We start from the raw sequence: 7,725 nt of genomic DNA on the forward strand, positions 1-7,725 counted from the left end.
TAATATTGTAATACGATTGTAATACAATTGTAATACGATTGTAATACAATTGTAATACATTATTAATACGTTTGTAATACCAGAAGACCCGCCCGGAAAACAAAAGAACGATGGAATACGTATCGTCGAACTTGCCAAAACTTACTTTCCTGACGCCTGATACCTCGTTATGAGAAGGTAAATACAGTTCTACCGCACATTTTCTGGTTCGCTTTATAGATTACATTGGCCCCTCGCAGTTTTGGATTCTTTTTCTCTCGGTTTTGACCCCTGCTTCATTTGGTTTGGACTATTCTCACGATTTTGACCCCGGCTTCGTTGTGATTTTGGACTCTTCGTATTTGTTAAAGTACGGCTGCGACAGTGCAATACCTGTATACGTTCCTACCATTCTGTGATATTTAGTGAGCCTTAATAGATTCTCAGGTCATCTGTGCTACAAGCTCCCTTGTCAACTCCAGAACCCACGGCTGTTGTTTCAGGTAAGTCCTGGCAATCAATGATTTAATCGATGCATGCATACAAATTTTAAGCTTGGAAAGTGGTCCTGCTGTAGAACTTTAAGGCGTATTGATATAAATTAAGTTAATGTACTAGTGACGTGTTGCTGTCTCGTTTGATTCATTATTTATCGCTGCGGATATAATAGTCAACCTAACATGAGACTAGACATAGGAAAAATGCTTGAAAATTATATTAAACTCCTGAAGCATTTAATTTAGGTATAGGTTCCTCTATTCAGTTTAGGGTATTTGGTTTTCCCCAGATAAATAAGTCAAAAGATGAAGTTATTATTACTCCATGGGGTTCCCCAAATTACCCGTAATACAAATTACCTAAAATTTCGTTGCATTCCAAATACCTTAATAACAAACCTCCCCTATCATCACATTTACTGATGTACTACAAAACTGCATCAGGAGTTTTGTACGGGAGAAAATAAAAAAAATGAAATTGGCACTTCTTCAAGTCTTCACAAGATTGGGTGACCCTTGACTTTCACGAAAATGTAGTAAACACCCAAAATTCTCCCTTGTCTCACTAATTCCATTCATTAAAATTATACTTTTGTTGGCTTCCCTTGGTCTAGTCTCATGGTAGGTTTACTATTATATCCGTAGCGATAAATAATGAATAAAACGAGACAGCAACACGTCACTAGTACATTAACTGCGTTATCAATATGCCTAAAATTTCTACAGCAGAACCACAATCCAAGCTTAAAATCTGTATGAATGCATCGATTAAATCATTGAAATTGAAATCACTTACCTGAAACAACAGCCGTGGGTTCTAGAGTTGACAAGGGAGCTTGTAGCACAGATGACCTGAGAATCTATTAAGGCTCACGTACTAAATATCGCAGAATGGTAGGAAAGAATACAGGTATCTCACTGTCGCAGCCGTAGTTTAACAACAACGAAGAGTCCAAAATCACAACGAAGCCGGGGTCAAAATCGTGAGAATAGTCAAAACCAAATGAAGCAGGGGGGAAAACCGTGAGAAAAAGAATCCAACACTGCGAGGGGTCAAAGCAATCTATAAAGCGAACCAGAAAATATGAGGTAGAACTCTATCTACCTTCTCAGCACTTCTCATAACGAGGTATCAGACATCAGGAAAGTAAGTTTTAGCAAGTTCGACGATACGTATTCCATCGTTCTTTTGTTTTCCGGGCGAGTCTTCCGGTATTACAATCGTATTATAATTGTATTACAAATGTATTACAATTGTGTATTACAATATTACGAATCATCTGTATACAAGACGTTTGAATACAACTGTAATACAGTTGTATTACAGTTGGGTACAAAATCGGTACAATTTGTAAGGGTACAAAAGATTTACCATTTGTATACAAATGGTTGTGCTGTCTGGGGTAATTAGTGGATTTTGAACAAGCGTTTGATAGGGTGAACTGGGTGAAGTTAATGGATATTCTCAAGAGAATGGGTGTAGATTGGAGGGATAGACGACTGATTCGTAATCTGTATATGGCCCAGACTGCGCAGGTGAAGATAGCGGACGGAGAATCTGGGTGGGCAAGCATTGGCCGAGGTGTGAGGCAAGGCTGTCCTCTATCGCCGCTGCTCTTCAACGTGTACGCTGAAGATATGGTAAGGGAAGCGTGGGATGAGTTAGAAGCTAGGATAAAAGCGGGAGGAATGATGTTCAAATCAGTGAGATTCGCGGATGACCAAGCGTTGATCAGTCAGTCAGGAGGGGGCTTCAGGCTCTAGTGGATGCGTTATACGAACGTTGCGAGGAGTATGGGGTGAGAATTAATCAGAAGAAAACTAAGGTAATGCAGTTTTGTAAAGCATCATGAGCCAGGAATGTGAGACTCAAGATAAAGGTGGGTGGTGAAAAACTTGAGCAGGTTGAGCAATTCAACTATTTAGGCAGTACGTTAGAGGAAAACGGATACAGTAGTAAGGACATCAGGAAGAGAATAGCATTAGCGAAGGAGGCGTTCATGAACAGGAAGGAGCTTCTGAGAGGATCGTTGTGTAAGAGTTTAAAAAAAGGTTAGTGAAGAGTTTGATTTGGAGTGTAGCTCTCTATGGTGCGGAAACGTAGACACTGAGGAAAGAAGACGAGAGAAGATTGGAGGCATTCGAGATATGGAGAAGAATGGAGAGGGTGAAATGGACGGAGAGGAAAAGGAACGACGAAGTGCTGGATATGGTTGGCGAGGAGAGGCAGCTTTTAGATGAGATACGCAGGAGATAGAAGGTATGGATGGAGTTAGTGCTTAGTGGTGAGGGGATGCTGAAAATGGTGTTGGAGGGTAGAATGTTAGGGAAACGAGGGAGGGGAAGGAAAAGAATAGGATTCTTAGAGAGATTGAAAGAGAGTAGGCCTTACAGTGAATTAAAGAAGGCAGTGCTGGAAGAAAAGGGAGGCTCCCAGATCGCTTCTTGAATACTCCATGGAAACCTACCTTAATCGGTAGAATACTATATTAATAATAATTTTAATTTTTTCACTCTTCGCAGTGATATCGGGGTTATAACAAGGATTTTCATTTTCATATCACATTTTTAGTTTTTTCACTCTTTGCGTTGAAATCGCGTTTCCAACGACGATATTCATTACCAAATCAAATTTTTAATTTTTTCCCTATTCAAAGTGAAATCATGTTTGTAGCAAGAAATTAATCTCAAATTCATATTTTTAATTTTTTAATTCTCTGAAGTGAAGTTACGTTTTATAGCTAGGAATTTCATTTCAAAGCACATTTTAATTTTTTCTCTATTAGCAGTGAAACCGCGTTTATCAGAACGATTTTCATTTCCAAATCACTTATTAATTTTTTCACTCTTCGAAGTGAAATCGGGGTTATAACAAGGATTTTCATTTTCATATCACATTTTTAGCTTTTTCACTCTTTGCGTTGAAATCGCGTTTCCAACGACGATATTCATTTCCAAATCAAATTTTTAATTTTTTCTCTCTTTGCAGTGAAATCGTGTTTATTATAAGAATATTCATCTCAAAATCACATTTTTTTCCTCTTCGCAGTGAAATTGCGTTTCTAACAAGCATATTCATTTCCAAAGCACATTTTTAATTTTTTCTCTCTTTGAGGTGAAATCGTGTTTATTGTAAGAATATTCATCTCAAAATCACATTTTTTTTCTCTCCGCAGTGAAATTGCGTTTCTAACAAGGATTTTCACTTCCAAATCACATTTTTAATTTTTTCTCTCTTTGCAGTGAAATCGTGTTTATTATAAGAATATTCATCTCAAAATCACATTTTTTTCTCTTCGCAGTGAAATTGCGTTTGTAACAAGGATTTTCATTTCCAAATCACATTTTTAATTTTTTCTCTCTTTGCAGTGAAATCGTGTTTATTATAAGAATATTCATCTCAAAATCACATTTTTTTTCTCTTCGCAGTGAAATTGCGTTTCTAACAAGGATTTTCATTTCAAAATCACATTTTTATTTTTTCTCTCTTTGCAGTGAAATCGTGTTTATTATAAGAATATTCATCTCAAAATCACATTTTTTTTCTCTTCGCAGTGAAATTGCGTTTGTAACAAGGATTTTCATTTCCAAAGCACATTTTTAATTTTTTCTCTCTTTGCAAAGAAATCGTGTTTATTATAAGAATATTCATCTCAAAATCACATTTTTTTTCTCTTCGCAGTGAAATTGCGTTTGTAACAAGGATTTTCATTTCCAAATCACATTTTTAATTTTTTCTCTCTTTGCAGTGAAATCGTGTTTATTATAAGAATATTCATCTCAAAATCACATTTTTTTTCTCTTCGCAGTGAAATTGCGTTTGTAACAAGGATTTTCATTTCCAAAGCACATTTTTAATTTTTTCTCTCTTTGCAGTGAAATCGTGTTTATTATAAGAATATTCATCTCAAAATCACATTTTTTTCTCTTCGCAGTGAAATTGCGTTTGTAACAAGGATTTTCATTTCCAAAGCACATTTTTAATTTTTTCTCTCTTTGAGGTGAAATCGTGTTTATTATAAGAATATTCATCTCAAAATCACATTTTTTTTCTCTTCGCAGTGAAATTGCGTTTGTAACAAGGATTTTCATTTCCAAAGCACATTTTTAATTTTTTCTCTCTTTGCAGTGAAATCGTGTTTATTATAAGAATATTCATCTCAAAATCAAATTTTTTTTCTCTTCGCAGTGAAATTGTGTTTGTAACAAGGATTTTCATTTCCAAAGCACATTTTTAATTTTTTCTCTCTTTCTGTGAAATCGTGTTTATTATAAGAATATTCATCTCAAAATCACATTTTTTTCTCTTCGCAGTAAAATTGCGTTTGTAACAAGGATTTTCATTTTCAAAGCACATTTTTAATTTTTTCTCTCTTTGAGGTGAAATCGTGTTTATTATAAGAATATTCATCTCAAAATTCCATTTTTTTTTCTCTTCGCAGTGAAATTGCGTTTGTAACAAGGATTTTCATTTCCATATCACATTTTTAATTTTTTCTCTCTTTGCAGTGAAACCGTGTTTATTATAAGAATATTCATCTCAAAATCACATTTTTTTTCTCTTCGCAGTGAAATTGCGTTTGTAACAAGGATTTTCATTTTCAAAGCACATTTTTAAATTTTTCTCTCTTTGCAGTGAAATCGTGTTTCTTATAAGAATATTCATCTCAAAATCCCATTTTTTTTCTCTTCGCAGTAAAATTGCGTTTGTAACAAGGATTTTCATTTCCAAATCAATTTTTAATTTTTTCTCTCTTTGCAAAGAAATCGTGTTTATTATAAGAATATTCATCTCAAAATCACATTTTTTTTCTCTTCGCAGTGAAATTGCGTTTCTAACAAGGATTTTCATTTCCAAAGCACATTTTTAATTTTTTCTCTCTTTGCAGTGAAATCGTGTTTATTATAAGAATATTCATCTCAAAATCACATTTTTTTTCTCTTCGCAGTGAAATTGCGTTTGTAACAAGGATTTTCATTTCCAAATCACATTTTTAATTTTTTCTCTCTTTGCAGTGAAATCGTGTTTATTATAAGAATATTCATCTCAAAATCACATTTTTTTTTCTCTTCGCAGTGAAATTGCGTTTGTAACAAGGATTTTCATTTCCAAAGCACATTTTTAATTTTTTCTCTCTTTGAGGTGAAATCGTGTTTATTATAAGAATATTCATCTCAAAATTCCATTTTTTTTTCTCTTCGCAGTGAAATTGCGTTTGTAACAAGGATTTTCATTTCCATATCACATTTTTAATTTTTTCTCTCTTTGCAGTGAAACCGTGTTTATTATAAGAATATTCATCTCAAAATCACATTTTTTTTCTCTTCGCAGTGAAATTGCGTTTGTAACAAGGATTTTCATTTTCAAAGCACATTTTTAAATTTTTCTCTCTTTGCAGTGAAATCGTGTTTCTTATAAGAATATTCATCTCAAAATCCCATTTTTTTTCTCGTCGCAGTAAAATTGCGTTTGTAACAAGGATTTTCATTTCCAAATCAATTTTTAATTTTTTCTCTCTTTGCAAAGAAATCGTGTTTATTATAAGAATATTCATCTCAAAATCACATTTTTTTTCTCTTCGCAGTGAAATTGCGTTTGTAACAAGGATTTTCATTTCCAAATCACATTTTTAATTTTTTCTCTCTTTTCAGTGAAATCGTGTTTATTATAAGAATATTCATCTCAAAATCACATTTTTTTTCTCTTCGAAGTGAAATTGCGTTTGTAACAAGGATTTTCATTTCCAAATCACATTTTTAATTTTTTCTCTCTTTGCAGAGAAATCGTGTTTATTATAAGAATATTCATCTCAAAATCACATTTTTTTTCTCTTCGCAGTGAAATTGCGTTTGTAACAAGGATTTTCATTTCCAAGGACATTTTAAATTTTTTCTCTCTTTGAGGTGAAATCGTGTTTATTATAAGAATATTCATCTCAAAATCACATTTTTTTTCTCTTCGCAGTGAAATTGCGTTTGTAACAAGGATTGTCATTTTCAAAGCACATTTTTAATTTTTTCTCTCTTTGCAGTGAAATCGTGTTTATTATAAGAATATTCATCTCAAAATCAAATTTTTTTTCTCTTCGCAGTGAAATTGTGTTTGTAACAAGGATTTTCATTTCCAAAGCACATTTTTAATTTTTTCTCTCTTTCTGTGAAATCGTGTTTATTATAAGAATATTCATCTCAAAATCACATTTTTTTTCTCTTCGCAGTGAAATTGCGTTTGTAACAAGGATTTTCATTTTCAAAGCACATTTTTAATTTTTTCTCTCTTTGAGGTGAAATCGTGTTTATTATAAGAATATTCATCTCAAAATTCCATTTTTTTTTCTCTTCGCAGTGAAATTGCGTTTGTAACAAGGATTTTCATTTCCATATCACATTTTTAATTTTTTCTCTCTTTGCAGTGAAACCGTGTTTATTATAAGAATATTCATCTCAAAATCACATTTTTTTTCTCTTCGCAGTGAAATTGCGTTTGTAACAAGGATTTTCATTTTCAAAGCACATTTTTAAATTTTTCTCTCTTTGCAGTGAAATCGTGTTTCTTATAAGAATATTCATCTCAAAATCCCATTTTTTTTCTCTTCGCAGTAAAATTGCGTTTGTAACAAGGATTTTCATTTCCAAATCAATTTTTAATTTTTTCTCTCTTTGCAAAGAAATCGTGTTTATTATAAGAATATTCATCTCAAAATCACATTTTTTTTCTCTTCGCAGTGAAATTGCGTTTGTAACAAGGATTTTCATTTCCAAAGCACATTTTTAATTTTTTCTCTCTTTGCAGTGAAATCGTGTTTATTATAAGAATATTCATCTCAAAATCACATTTTTTTTCTCTTCGCAGTGAAATTGCGTTTGTAACAAGGATTTTCATTTCCAAATCACATTTTTAATTTTTTCTCTCTTTGCAGAGAAATCGTGTTTATTATAAGAATATTCATCTCAAAATCACATTTTTTTTTCTCTTCGCAGTGAAATTGCGTTTGTAACAAGGATTTTCATTTCCAAAGCACATTTTTAATTTTTTCTCTCTTTGAGGTGAAATCGTGTTTATTATAAGAATATTCATCTCAAAATTCCATTTTTTTTTCTCTTCGCAGTGAAATTGCGTTTGTAACAAGGATTTTCATTTCCATATCACATTTTTAATTTTTTCTCTCTTTGCAGTGAAACCGTGTTTATTATAAGAATATTCATCTCAAAATCACATTTTTTTTCTCTTCGCAGTGAAATTGCGTTT

The sequence above is a fragment of the Ischnura elegans genome, chromosome 12, assembly GCF_921293095.1.
Source record: "Ischnura elegans chromosome 12, ioIscEleg1.1, whole genome shotgun sequence".
Taxonomy (NCBI): domain Eukaryota; kingdom Metazoa; phylum Arthropoda; class Insecta; order Odonata; family Coenagrionidae; genus Ischnura; species Ischnura elegans.